Source organism: Oncorhynchus tshawytscha, linkage group LG02, assembly GCF_018296145.1.
Source record: "Oncorhynchus tshawytscha isolate Ot180627B linkage group LG02, Otsh_v2.0, whole genome shotgun sequence".
In the NCBI taxonomy this organism is placed as follows: Eukaryota; Metazoa; Chordata; class Actinopteri; order Salmoniformes; family Salmonidae; genus Oncorhynchus; species Oncorhynchus tshawytscha.
The window spans coordinates 63,494,400-63,509,400 of record NC_056430.1 but is presented as its reverse complement, the minus strand read 5'-3'; the positions used below and the strand labels follow the sequence as shown (position 1 = coordinate 63,509,400).

Here is a 15,001-nt window from a genome sequence, read left to right as displayed (position 1 = left end):
AGGGGGGACTCTTCTCCAGCTCCATCTCTCTGACTCGTCTTTCTCCCTCTTCAACTTTACCGTCTCTTTGCAGCCTCTGGCCAACATTTCATTTCAGATGATAGTAAAACACGTACCAAGCACAACATCTAATTGTGTATAACCTTGAGACCTATGTTATTGACACAATTATTTTTTCTCATGGAATTTCTGGTCCATATGGCACATTTAAACATGACACTTCTTGGCCATTTCAATGAAATACAAAGGTATTATTTCAGGTATTAAAGTATTTATTTCAATTTTGACAAAGCAATATACAAACACCAAATAAGTTGTGGACATTAAAGCAGCCACATGTATACTTACAATGACACAATGACGTGTCATGTCTAAATGGGGAGTATTGTAAAATATCCCACCCATTAGATATTACAAATAAAACTGAAGTGCATATCAATGTACAGTGCTATATTATTCTGTTCACTCAGGGGATTCCATTTGACATCTTGCTGAACAACCAGTCCAGGATGAAGTGCATTCATTTGTGACCATTTCTGTTTTTTCACCACATCACTGAGCTGCTCAATCCACACTCCTCTCTGTCCATACTGTTACTCCTCCCTTTCATCTGCCTCTAGAGTAGGTCCTTTGAATTAATGAATTAATGAATACTGTACTTTCAACTAGCTTCCTTCCCTCCAGTGCCTTGTCTCGGGCGATGACGGCCTCATCAAACTTGATCATGAGAGTGGTGCACTTGTGCCGGTGCACCGTGACCTTGGCGGAGAAGCCGCTGTGTGAAAAGCGGCACAGTTGAGCGTGCTGTTTTCTTTGGGCACCGAGGTGAAGGCATTGATCAGGGGCTCTTTCTCAATGATATAGTAGGTCTTGTCGTAGTCGTTGGCCTGCTCCAGCTTGTCCTTGCCGAACAGGGCCCTCCACACCGACACCTGGGGAACCGAGGGGGAACGGAAGGCAGAGAAAGGTGAAGGTTTGTTTGTGTTTATGCTTATGTCTGAGGCCAGGTCTGTTGATGTGGAGGTCAAGTCGCTGCTACAGCCAAGAGCCATTCATATCTAGGCTATATTTGTATTACGTTATAGCCTAATGTTATGTGAATGTCAGTATAATGTCATACATTGGTTGTTATTACACGAATGAAAAAGTCTAGTATGTGAATCACACACAATGTGCAAAGTTCTCTTGGTCATGCCTTGATGAAGAGCAGTATGTTCAACACTTTGGTTTCCCTTTTCCATTCTTCTCTCAAAACCAGCACATCCAGCAGGCTGGCCCCCACGCCTTGACCGAAGTCTGCCAAGCGTGCCTGCAGCTCAGAGTACACCCGACGCAGAGTACACCCAACGCAGAGTACACCCGATGCAGAGTACACCTGACGCAGAGTACACCTGACTCTGGCAGTACTGCACCATTTCAGAGAAGAGTTTGGCGAGCGAACGCTCTAGAATCGCAGACTTGCCCCTGGTGAAGCGAGTCTCCATTTTCTACAGGGGGAGAGGAAGGTGAGGAGAGTGAGTGACTGTCAACAACAGCAGAATGTTGGTGTATAATAAAATATCAGCGCATGACTGTTGGTGCTTTCAAGACAACTGGGAACTCTGGAAAAAAACGAGGTCAAATCATGACGTAAGTGATCTTTAGGTCGTAACTCCAGAAGGATGCCCGAGTTGGATGACAGTTCAAATGATTTTTCCCAGTGGGAACTAGTTTTTCCCGAGATCCCAGTTGTCTTGAACGCACTGAAGTTGGAGATTTCCCAGTTCCCAGTTATTTTGACCGCGGCATTAGTACCTAACATCACCCAATGACTGTTCTGACAACCGTCCATCAATTTCAACACACCAGGAAACATGCTGCTACGGTTAGATACTCTTGAACAGAATATGAATAAAAACAAGGATTATTTCATTCAATGAGCACACATGGTGGAAAGTTGACTCTGAAACATGCAGGAGAAGAAATAAACGTAGCAAATATTATTCACAATATATTCACAATATGAATGTTGAAATATCTTCTGTTAAAATATTATGGTATTGATACAATTAAAATATTACAGTTTTCATAAATCCGTATTTTAAACAGATTTTTTAAACCTACACAAATAATGTTTTAAAAATCCAGTAGAGGCCACTATTGTCCCATTTATCCCCTGGTAATGGATGTTTGCTTAATGGCACAAAGGGAAAATAAACATTGGGGCCAACATTCACCTCATATATTGAGAACAAACGGGTTGGGGATGGAAGAAAAACACAAAAACAAACAGACACTGGCTGCAATTCTCAATGCAGCACTCACTCAAGTGTAATAGACTTTGTTCCCCTTTACTCCCTTACCACCAAAACCTCATAAGCATATGGACACCACCTGCCATGGGACACTAATGCCATGAGTCAGGAACGTTACTGTCATCTGAAAAAAGCATACATGCACTGATTATAGTGTATGCCAACTACACTGGGTTGTTTCCGGGGGAATTTGTTAAGTGTCATTTCCAGTAAGGTTACTGGGTTTCCCTGACACTGACGGTAAACAGACCGCCCCTCTCTATGTATCGTGGAACACATTTACCAGACTTCACTATCTGTGTGTGTCTGTGTGTGTCTGTGTGTGTCTGTGTGTGTAATTACATCCATATGTGTGAAAGGTTGGATGTAATAGATGTATATCATGGGAAAGAAATAATGGGACGACTAATACAAACCAGCATATCTTCAGCATTTTCTCTTGTCCCTTTAAGCCTGATCTCGTCACAAGCTTCAAAGGGCCTTATTTGTTTTCCGATGACAAACTTTGACTTTGGGTAGGAACACAATCAATATTTGGAGGCGTCTGTGTATAAAGAGTTATTTCATCTATTGGGACACCGCATTACAAACACATTGATTCCCCGAAGTGGGAAGTGAAACCAGCTTTAGGTACTTGATACAAAGCCTTATTGAGCACCTGGACATTCTGCTTGGGGTTTGTCATGAGTGGTTGTGGTTTGTCATAACAGAGTGTTGGACCGTAAGAGATAAGAAGATTACAACTCTCATCGGCAGCCTGTGTTGACCTTGTCTGGGGATTGTCTGTGGGTTTTAAGTTTAGCCTCTGGATCTGGTGTTGTGCAGCTACACTCAGCATGACTACAGTGGTTCTATGGCTCTTCATTGTGGCTGGAACGTGCCACAGCGTTCTCTGTTCAGGTAACCTGTGTTAATGGACTGTAATTACATGTTCATTTGGGTTCATATGTCTGAAGGTACGGCCGCCTTACTGCATTGTCCGTCTCCATTGGCAACATATGCTTCTATTGTTAAACTGAGAGCTCAATTTAAAACAAAGAGTCACTAGTATGTAGCTGATGTACAATACATTAAATACCCCAGATAGTATGAATATGAGTATGAATGAAGCCCCAGGTAACTGTTTGCACGGAGTCTGTTGTAGCATGAACTAAAACATTTGTTTTGGTTTCAGAGGACCACCTGCGCGACATGGACAGTTTCATAAGTGCCATAGAGCAGGCTGAGGACTCTAACCCAGACCTGTCCCCACTAGCCCTTGTGAGGAGGCTACGCAGGACGGCCGGACACGAGGACCCACTCACCCTGCACTTCCTGGGGGCCTCCAACAACATCAGCCACACCCACACCTCTGTGTTCAACACCACTCTCTTTGGCTTCTTCGACAAAGCCATCCACCATTTTGTGACGGACCGTGGTGAGGAGAGAGGGGTCGTTCTGACCCAAGATGGCACCACAGTGGCCATCGCTCCCATGCTTCTAGGCATTGAGGTGGGTCTGAAAGCTAAGCTTGAGGGCACCCCTCCTCTGGGCATGTTTCCCCTCACCTTGGCCAAAAACCTAGGGTTGTCGTTCCTTAGCCTCCAGGACTTTCCACCCGCTCAGCGTCTGGGGCCGGATGGCTGCTGGGACAACTTGACCAACCCCAGGGTGTTCAAGCTGTCTAGGGTGCCCACCCTGGCCACCGATGCCCTGGTCAATGGGGGAATGGATGGGTCCATTTTGGGCATGGATCTTGCCACCCTGGCCCCCTCTGAACAGCCTGGTAAACTCAGCGAAGTGCTGAAGGGTTACTACAGCCATGTGCTGGAGGGGCAAGACCTGGGGGTTGTATCCAGCCACGTCAGCCCCAAGCGTAGAGAGATTTCCCAAGCCCTGCTGGGCACCCTGGACACCCAGAGGCAGGTGATGGAGACCCTATACCTGGTGTGGAGGCTGGAGGACACTCAGTGGATAGCCAAGGATACAGGGGTGGAAAAAGCAGTGAGAGACGGAATGCTGGAATTTATCCACAGATACTGGGGTGAGTCTCAGGGTGGGGGAGAGGGAATCATTTACCCCTGTAATTATGAAATTGTAGGTGATAAATGGCTATTCATTTAAAGTCTGTAAATATGAAGATTAATTGAACCTGTTGAACCTCTGGTTCAACCTCTCCTCTCCAGACTGCCCTCCCATCATCCCACGGTGTCAGTGGGGGCGGCGAAACCCTACAGAGGGTCTCCCTTCCCTCTTGCCCTGCCCCTCCCCTTCCTGTATATCCACCACACCTACGAGCCAGACAGGCCCTGTCACTCCTTCAGGCAGTGCTCCAGGAGCATGAGCGCCATGCAGCGCTTCCACCAAGAAGACAACGGCTGGGCCGACATCGGATATAGGTGAACTTTGACCCCCTCATCCATTCGCAGATTTTAACAAACCCTTTATACTAAGCTTCATAGACGGATACAAGTGTGCTGTGTCAGCCTACAATTACTGAAGCAGTCATATTATAGCAAATCTTAACATGATGTTACACAGTATAACCTGAAGCAAAATATAATAACAAGATGCTATAACAAGAATCAGGGTTGTGAGATAATGCAATTTGTTTAATCACTCCAACTCCTAAATGTATGTTCCCCTCAGCTTTGTGGTTCTGACGGGTACATCTACGAGGGGCGCGGCTGGCATCACCTTGGCACCCACACCAGGGGGCAGAACCCTTACGGTTACGGCGTGGCCTTCATTGGCAACTACTCCTCCTCTCTGCCCTCACCCTACACCCTGGATCTGGTGCGCCAACACCTGGCCAAGTGTGCAGTGGATGGCGGGCGCCTGCAGGCCAACTTCACCCTCCACGGGCACCGGCAGCTGGTGGACACCTCATGTCCAGGAGACGCCCTCTACTCAGAGATCAGGGGCTGGGAGCACTTTGGGGTGAGAGACTGTTCAGTATTATAGGCTACTATACCGTCAGTCAATGTCAAATGTATCCTTTTAATACATACACACTCAAAGGGGCATCACAGTTGCACTAGAACACTATTCAGTCACTATACAATTGTGCCCTTTTTCCTACATTAGACATTAGTGATAAACACCAACATTAATCTGTTTGTCCACTGTTGATTTTGATGCTGCTGACACGTTTAGATCCGGTGTTATCTTGATCACTCATTACAGCAACCTTTTACAGGAAACCAGCTCATTGAAAAAGGACCAATGAAGAAGACAAGCATGTAAAAAGCAGTGTGGAATTAAACCAGATTTATCAAAATGTCTCATTGGATTGTATGGGGGTATCAATTTGTTATGTCCATGATAATAGTGTGTTTTAGAGTTATAACAGGATATAACACTCACCCTTATGGTTGTCACTGCTTTACATTACAGTATTGTAACACAACAGAGAGACATGTACAGCATACAGACCAAAAATATTAGAGCAACATGTAAAGTCTTGGTCCCATGTTTCATGAGCTGAAATAAAAGATCCAAGACATTTTCCATAAGCACAAAAAGCTTATTTCTCTCCAATTTTGTGCTGAAATGTATTTACATTCCTGTTAGTGAGCATTTCTCCTTTTCCGAGATAATCCATCCACCTGACAGGTGTGGCATTTCAAGAAGCTGATTAAACAGCATGATCATTACACCGGTGCACCTTGTCCTGGGGACAATAAAGAGCCACTCTAAAATACGCAATTTTGTCACACAACAAAATACCTCAGATGTCTCAAGTTGAGGGAGTGTGTAATTGGCATGCTGACTGCAGGAATGTGCACTAGAACTGTTGCCGGATAATTGAATGTAAATGTATCTACAATAAGCTACCTCCAACGTTATTTTAGAGAATTTGGCAATACGTCCAATCGGCCTCACAACCGCAGACCACGTGTAACCACGCCAGCCCAGGACCTCCACATCTGACTTCTTCACCTGTGGGATCGTCTGAGACCAGCCACCCGGACAGCTGAGGATAAAGCCCATTTGTGGTGAAAAACTCCTTCTGATTGGCTGGGCCTGGCTCCCCAGTGGGTGGGCCTATGCCCAGTCATGTGAAACCCATAGATTAGGGCCTAATTTATTTATGTAAAATGACTGGTTTCCTTATATGAACTTATAACTCTTATAACATAACATGTTTTTGATCAGTATAGCTGCATCTGTCGAGAGAGAGAGAGAGAGACAGTGACACCCAGTGGCATAGGAATGACTTCTGGCACCAAGGCTACGAGAGGATCCAGGATAGATGTGTTCCACTCAATGACTGGGTTCCACTCCTCTTAGCCTATATCAAAATGTTAAATTAATTGTTAATGAATTAAAAGTGAGTAGTAATTCAATTACTGTAAACATCGCCGTTAACACAAAAATAACATCAGTTTTAGCGGGCATAGGGAGACAGTTGGGCCTATTGGAATACTTTGAAATTGTTTTGGATAATGAATTATACATCTTGGCTATCTGTCCAATCCATGAAACGCATATTGACCAGGTTGTGAGAGTGAAATGTTTAACAGATGTGTCAGTTAATATTAATTTGATTTTATTTGGATCTCTTTTAGTCCCCATTTGGACTAATCTTCCAAGAGTTCTTAAACATTAAAACACAATTTATAACACAAACACATTTTCACAAATAATACAAACATACATAATATACTAACATAATGACCCAATAAATACTCAATTCTTCATCTACTATAGTCCCACAACATTTGTATGGATAATATTTAAATGGTTTTAAAATAATGTTTAAATGTATATATTGTGGTGTACAGCAGGTCAACCACCAGGGGGAGACTCATCGAGGCGTGGTAACAGATGGAGTGCAGATCACGAGGCGATGGCTCCATCTGCTGGATGTGCCAGGTCTCGACGGGCTCTCCAGCCAGGACTAATTGGGGCTGATTGGGAGCTGGTGAGTGATCAAGGGCGGATTGCTCACCAGCTGTGCGAGGACCATAAAGCTGCCAGAAGGGCAGTATATAGGAAGGGAGGGGCAGGAAAGGACTCCCGTGTTATTGTTGGCGGTTGCGGAGGTAACAAGCGGGAGTTCAGGGGCCTGTTGCACAAAAGTAGAATTAAGACATCCGGGATAAATGACTCAGCTGAGCTCAATGAAGCCAAAACATGTGCGTCCAGGCTTAATTGGTTGCACAAAGACCAAGCCAGGATGAGCAGACACGGATTCATTAAGCCAGGTGAAACCAATCCTGGATAGGTGCGCGCTCACGGCTCACTCAAATAGACCCCGCCACAGATCACAGATTAACTGATTTACCATGGCAACTAGAGCCGCGTACTTTTCCCCGTCGGAAGCACAAATCCTCATGGAGGCATACGAGGAGGTAAAAGATATAATTAAGAAGAAAGGCAACACCGCCACAGTGATAAAGCAAAGAGAAAAAGCGTGGCAAAGTATTGCAGACCGCCTGAATGCGTAAGTAGTGCACAATTACACACTCACCGCTCCGCTGAAACATCACAATTACAATTCAAATATTTAATTCACATCTCCAAAAATGCAGTTGTACTGTAATTATGAAACGGTTAAATTTTTTATTGAAATGCACTGCAGATATGAGTGAAATTGTGTAAAGTAACTCCATCACACTGTATAAAGCTATGATAAATTTTTTGATATTTTTACTGAAAACAAGACAAAAATACCAAGTAATTTTTTGCAGTGTGACTCCATTAAATGTGTGTGTGTGTGTGTGTGTGTGTGTGTGTGTGTGTGTGTGTGTGTGTGTGTGTGTGTGTGTGTGTGTAGATTAAACATGAACGGGCCAAAACGGACATGGCAGCAGGTCAAAATCAAATACAAGAACATTCTGCAGAATGGTATGGTCCCTGACTAATATTTAACAAAGCACAAGCATATATTGTACCCAGAAGGTGCCTGCTCACACATTGTCTGTACTGTTTTAGCAGTGAAAAAGAATACCCACAGACAAGGCACGGGTGGTGGGTCACCAAAGGCTGACCTTACCCCAGCAGAGGACATGGCCTTGGAGCTAAATAAAGGCAGGCCCGTCTTAGAGGGGATCCCTGGGGGAAAGAGACGAGCATAGGTTCCTCCCAAGATGCCACCCGCTTCATTCAAGGTATGTCCTTCCATCTCTACATGGGATACAACCACATTCATATTGAATCAATTTGGACTGTCTGACTTTGGTTTACCTATTGCCTTGCAGTGTCTGGCAGCACTGTGTTCCTGTTAGAGCCACCAGCACAAGCACCAGACGATGCTGATCCAGTGAGTACTCCATCAAAGGCATACTGTAGGCCTGGCATGTCTTGTCTACTAGCTTCAATATGAATCTGATTAAATGTGATAGGGTGAAGGCCCCAGTGCAGCAGCAACAGCACATGATGGAGACGATGATGAGGAGGAGACCATCTCTCTGGATTCCAGAAGGCATGAGGTATCATGTTAAGACTGTGAAAGTACTATTTACTCTACAATGGTGAGGAGTCCTCATCAAAATCAAAAAATCTAATTTCTTTTACAGGACCGAGATGTTATACAGTGGGAAAACCAGCCTGGCAACATAGTGCGTATTAATAAAAGGACACCACATCCTGCCAAATTCCAGCTGCGCTAATTGTATTGTGTTCACAGAGCTCACAAGCTATCAGAAAGTTGTATGGCAACCACCTCCGGCGCCAAATAGAACTGGCAGACATAGACATTCAGTACAAGAAGAAAAAGATGGAAAATCTTGCACTGGAGTTCGAAATAAGAGGACAATTAGGAAACTGGACCTTGAAATAAAAAAACTTGAGAGGGAGGTGAGATATGCCTTCAATGTACACTGTATGCTAACTGTAACACAATTGTATTATTCATTATTTTTCTTTCCTCCCCCAGCTCCAAGAAGATGACACAGCTCAAAATAAAAATTGGGTATATTCTCGTAAAGTCAAGTGAGCCATGACATATGAGCTCTTATTGTGAGCACACAGGACGGTGGCATCTTTCTAAGTTTTTTTTAATTTTCCCAGCAATCAGTACAACCAAGTCATCGTTATAAGGCATCGCCCTCTTTTGCCCACCCCCCCAGCACCAGGTGTGGCCACTAGCCTATATGAAGGCCCAAAATTGTGTGTTCCTTTCTGCTCTGACAATGGCATGCCCATTCGTGCGAGATGTGGTGGATGAAGAAGCACTTGTGCTGAGGAGAGCCTTCAGGCGAGAAAGGGTCTTCAGGGACCGGTTGGACCCACTGGCCTTCCCTGATGACCATCTATATGAAAGATACAGGTTTTCTGCAGATGGCATCAGGTATCTATGCAGACTACTGGGTCCCAGGATTAAGCACCGCACTGCACGGAGCCATGCACTGAGTGTGGAGCAAATGGTTTGTGTGGCCTTGCGCTTTTTTGCTAGTGGAGCCTTCCTGTACTCAGTGGGGGATGCAGAACAGCTGAACAAGGCCACAATTTGCCGCACAATAAGGAGTGTGTCTGGCTATCAAAGCATTAGCAGATGTCTTCATCTCCTTCCCTGGCCACAGAAGACTCTGTGACATCAAAGAGGAGTTCTATAGGATTGCAGGTAAGAGGATCTACAAATTACAGGACAACTGTTAACACATAGTAGGATACTCATTACTTTGTGTGACAGGTTTCCCCAATGTCATTGGTGCAGTGGACTGCACACACATAAGGATAAAAGCCCCTCAGGTGCCCATGAGGCCGATTTTGTGAATAGGAAATCCTTTCACAGCATTAATGTTCAGGTGAACATAACTTTTTGATATTGTCCATTGACGAACACTCTGCATTGCCAGTGATGTGCATTGATTGGTGTAATATTCCTCATCTTATGATTTCAGATGGTCTGCAATGCTGACTGTGTGATCAGCAATGTTGTGGCAAAATGGCCTGGCTCAGTCCATGACTCCAGAATCTTTCGGGCCTCTGAAATCTATCACAAGGTAAGCCACACAACCCCTATTTATAACCATCATGGCTGTGTCAAGAATATCACTGTGTTTATGAGGTAGTAATGATGAGATTTTGTGTTGACAGGTGAATTCTCTGGTGTGTTGCTGGGAGACAGGGGGTATGTCTGCCAGCCTTTTCTCCTGACACCTTTCACAGACCCCCAGGAAGCACAGCAGGCCTACAACCATGCCCATGCCAGGACCAGGGCCAGAGTTGAAATGACCTTTGGCCTCCTGAAGGCACGCTTTCACTGCCTTCACAAATTAAGGGTCAGCCCTGTTAGGGCATGTGATATTACTGTGGCTTGTGCTGTCCTCCACAATGTGGCCTGCCTGAGGAAGGAGAGGGCCCCCAGAGTGCCACCAGCCATGGACTGGGACAATCCGGCAATCTTCCCTGATGACGACAGTGGTCGGCTGCTGAGGGACCAATATGTGTTGAATTATTTTAGTTAGTATGTGTGCTTTCAATTTTGGTTAAATATGTCCTGCGGTGGCAGAGGAATTTGGGTTTTTTTGGGTTCGTTTTTTGACGAATTTGGCCTCTTATGATGTTTGTGCGGTATCCATTCATTTGTCTGTTCAGTTGATGTGTATGGATTTGTCCTGCATTTATTTTAGTGTGCAGACATGCAGGGTGTGTTATATACAGACCTTTGAATGTGTATGTATCATTTTGTATAATATGCTTGGATTCTGTGCTTTCCATCTTGTAGAGTCACTGTGACTTCAGTTTCGAAAGGAGCTGATGGTTTACCTGCTTTGTTTTGACCTTATTCAATAAAGGAACATAATGTTACACATTGTGTTTTTATATTCATATGGAATGTGTATTTGTTTATGACAGAGTACTAGGGCCACACTGAAGAAAAAGGATAAAGTCATAAATTTATGAGGCTGGTTCTTTCTGCAGAAAAGCTACATATTGTTTTTACAGTTTTGATACTTATGACAGTGATACTTAATATTCTGGCACATCAGCATGTCTTTGTTTATGAAACCATACTGAAGTACAATTTCACGAAATGCCCCACATCTGTCATTTTAACAACTGTCCTCCTTTAAAACAACTGGTTACAATATTATGACTTGTGTTTTTTTTCCCCTCTGTGGCCCTAATATTCTATCATTTTATATATAGCCTTATAGTCTATGGGAAACTGTAAATTATCTAATGATAGCAACATCTAAAAATCATTTTTTATCCAAAATCATTGAAATTAATGATCACAAACGTTTAAATAATAACAGTGGGTCTAGTTATATGTGATAACAATGTATAGTGAGCAGTGAAATAACTATTGGTTTCCATTTGTGGTGACTGCTGACTGACATTAGGGATGAGATTAAATAGATCCTGGAATTTAGCCTGGTCTGGAGCAGGCTAGCTCCACAGAATAAATCTCCATGGTAATTTATACCATAACATATCCTCCTGCCCCCTATCCATCTTTAGTGCAACCGGATTACGGATCAATTGAGCCAGGATCACCAAGATATCCTGGCTTAATCCCTTATCCTAGTTTTGTGCAACAGGCCCCAGTTTTGTGCCAGACCCGGAACACGGTATCCCGGAGAGGATCTCATGGGGGAGACCTATCTTTTTCTTTTTGATCTATTTAAATAAACACTCTTGAAACTGAGCTAATCCTTCTCTGTCCGTGTCTGATCTGGGTAAAACATCTTGACCAAACCCACTGGTCTGCCTCAATATTGAAGGTTTCTGGTTTTGTAATTTCATTTTTTCAATTTCTTTATTGCTCTAAATCTAAATGTTTTTTTTGCCTATTTCTCTTTTCTGTCTGGATAACGCATAGCTGGTGGACAATCAATTCCTAGTATTACGGAATGTCTGTCTCTTACCAATTACCAACTGAATACCGTTGTGAATGGAACTTGGCCGTTTTAAATGATGTATATTATGAAATAAAATAAGCATTTATTTTCAATTCTCTTGTCAATTGATGACCAACCAAGAACATTGCGCATGACTGCAACAGAAGAACCATATCTCCACCTTAAAACAATCCTTGCTGCTTTGTTCTGTGCAATCTACAGCCTCCTAACTTCACTTGATGATGCAGTTCCCCAGACCACAGAATAGAAGTTCAGCTGACTCAATTAATGCTTGTTTTATTTGCCTAATTTGTTTCTGGTAAATTTAGCTATCCTTCCGATTATGCATGTTTTAATATATATTTTTTAATAGATTAGTAATTTTAGTCATCCATGAGAAGCAGTTGTCTAGCTGCACTCCCAATAGTTTGGTTTCTAACACCTCTTCAATTTATACTCCTCCCATACTTAATTGTATCCCATGTTGCTTTGGCCTATTCCTAGTGGAAAAGACCAACATAACTTTGGTGTTCTTGGTGTTTAAAACAAGTTTGTTCTGGCAAACCCACTCCCGGATATTCTCCAAATCTCCTTGTAAAGCTTGCTGTTCCTTTTGAACTGATTGTCTTGCTGCGTAAATTGTATCATCTGCAAATATAGTAGCTTGAGTTTCAGCTAAGGCATAGGGAAGGTCGTTGGTATATATTAAATAACGAAGTGGCCCAAGGCAGCTGCCCTGCGGTATACCACAGTTTAACACATGAGGGGAAGAAAATGAACCATTGATATAGGTGGACTGTTCCCTGTCAGATATGACTGTACCCAATTCAATGCTACCTCCTTAAAACCATAATGCTTAAATTTTGTCAAAATTATTTCCTGATCCACTAAATCAAATGCAGCTCTGTAATCTAAAAATACTACACCCACAAACTTGCCATTATCCATAGCATTGAGCCACTGGTCAGTCATACCAAATAATGCAGTGGTAGTGGAATGGTTTTTGAGACAAGCATGCTGATTGGCTGTAGTCAGATCATTATTTGTCCATGTACTCCCATATTTGTCTACTCACAGTACCCTCCAATATCTTACTGAGTGTAGGGAGAAGACTAATTGGTTGACTATTGGCATGACTAATGGGTTCTTTGCTGTCTTTCAGAATATGACACAGTTTCACATGCTTCCATACATTTGCAAACATCCCCTTTTCCAGTGACCAATTAAATATGTATCTAGGTGGAACTGCAATCTGGGGAGCATCACAGCGAAGCAAAAAATTGTCCATAAGACCATAACCTGTAGATTTACCATCAGGTAATGACTTCAATAGGTTTAACACCTCCTCCACTGACACCGTTTGCAGACTAAAAGATCAGGTCTTGTTGCTCATAATATGATCATCAATCCATTGGACAATAGTTTGTTTGGAAGAATATTTACATTGTTGCTCAGTAAATTAATAGTCTTTGTAAAAAAATCTGCAAAATGATTGGCAATATCAACTGGTTTTGTTATTATTTTCCCGTCAACCTCCACACTAGATGGGCATGATGAGCTAGATGTACCAAGTAAGCCCTTAAATGTGTTCCATACCTTTTTAGAATAATTTTTTACAATCAATAAAAGCATTGTTGTAAAATAACTTTTTGTTCATTCGATTCAATTTAACTGCATAACTACGTAATGTTCTATAATTCTGTTCATCAATTTCTAAGTTTGACTTGGCTGCTAAGACTTTTGACATATTTCTTTGAGAAAAAGCCTCACCCAGTTCATCATCAATCCATGGAGATGGACGAGCACCAACTGTACTCTTTCATAGTGGGGCATGATGGTCCATTACCTCAGTGAGCAAATCAATCAAAACATTCTGTAGCGTGATTTAAATCATCCCTTTATTCTTTGGAACCTTGGTGTTCATGGTTATGATCACAATATTATGTTCTGTCCAGCCCACTGGCATTGCTCTGGCTTTTAAGCATTGCAATGGTATATTACAGAACATCAGATCAATGCATGTGTCTGAACGATGGCCCAACTTAATTGACTATCATTAGCCATTTGTTTCAAACCACAGTTCTCGGCATATCTCATCAATTTTGTTCTATTTGAATTATTTTGATCCTTCCAATTTATATTAAAATCACCCAAGATAAATACATCTCTGTTGCTATCTGTGGCCTGGTCAAACCCAGTACATAAGTCATCCAAATTGGACACCTTAGAGCTAGGAGGTTTATACACACATCCCACCAATATGGCTGCCTGGTGAGGCAGATGTACCTGAGCCCATAGTGCTTCTAATTGACATACATTAAGGTCATCCCTCCTCTTAAAAGGTATGTGATTCTGAATGTACAGTGCTACACCCCCACCATTCCTATTCCTGTCTCTTCTCAGTAGACTATATCCATGAATGTTCAATTGCCCATCGTTTACAGAGGCATCTACATGCGTTTCGGTCAAAGCCAAAATATGAATATGATTTATGTTGACCAAGTTAAAAACCTCATGCATTTTCTTAGGAAGGCTACATACATTAACCTGAGCTATATGCAGCCCTTTCCTTGTCAAGTGGAGATCAATAGAGCATGTATTCATTATAGTTGAAGTTGTCATGATACACTAGAACAGACAAACTCAGATTTGAACATTAAATGAAAATAGACAGAGAGTTACTCCAGAGTCCCGATACAATTGCCAGTTGATATAAAGTTTATCCATCACCATGGAGACTCGTTGATTCAGGCAACGCTTTTCCTTCATGATGGGATATATATATGTTTTTTTCTCCTTTCATTGACCTCGATGGGAAAGTGATCATTCATTCCAAAATCAGTGTTTCTGAGTTCTCTGCCCATGTTCTTTGTCATTTCCTTTTGCTTAAATTTGTCAAAATATGCAATAATAGCCCGTGGCCTATTTCCA

General features: G+C 42.7%; 3 pseudogenes; 2 read left to right on the top strand and 1 right to left on the bottom strand.

Annotated features, from left to right (window-relative positions):
* Window positions 1–606: 606 nt before the first annotated feature.
* On the bottom strand, window positions 607–1,484 carry LOC112245568 (annotated as a pseudogene).
* Window positions 1,485–2,865: 1,381 nt separating this feature from the next.
* Window positions 2,866–5,778, top strand: LOC112245805 (annotated as a pseudogene).
* A 3,634-nt stretch (window positions 5,779–9,412) lies between these two features.
* On the top strand, window positions 9,413–10,576 carry LOC121840784 (annotated as a pseudogene).
* Window positions 10,577–15,001: the final 4,425 nt, after the last annotated feature.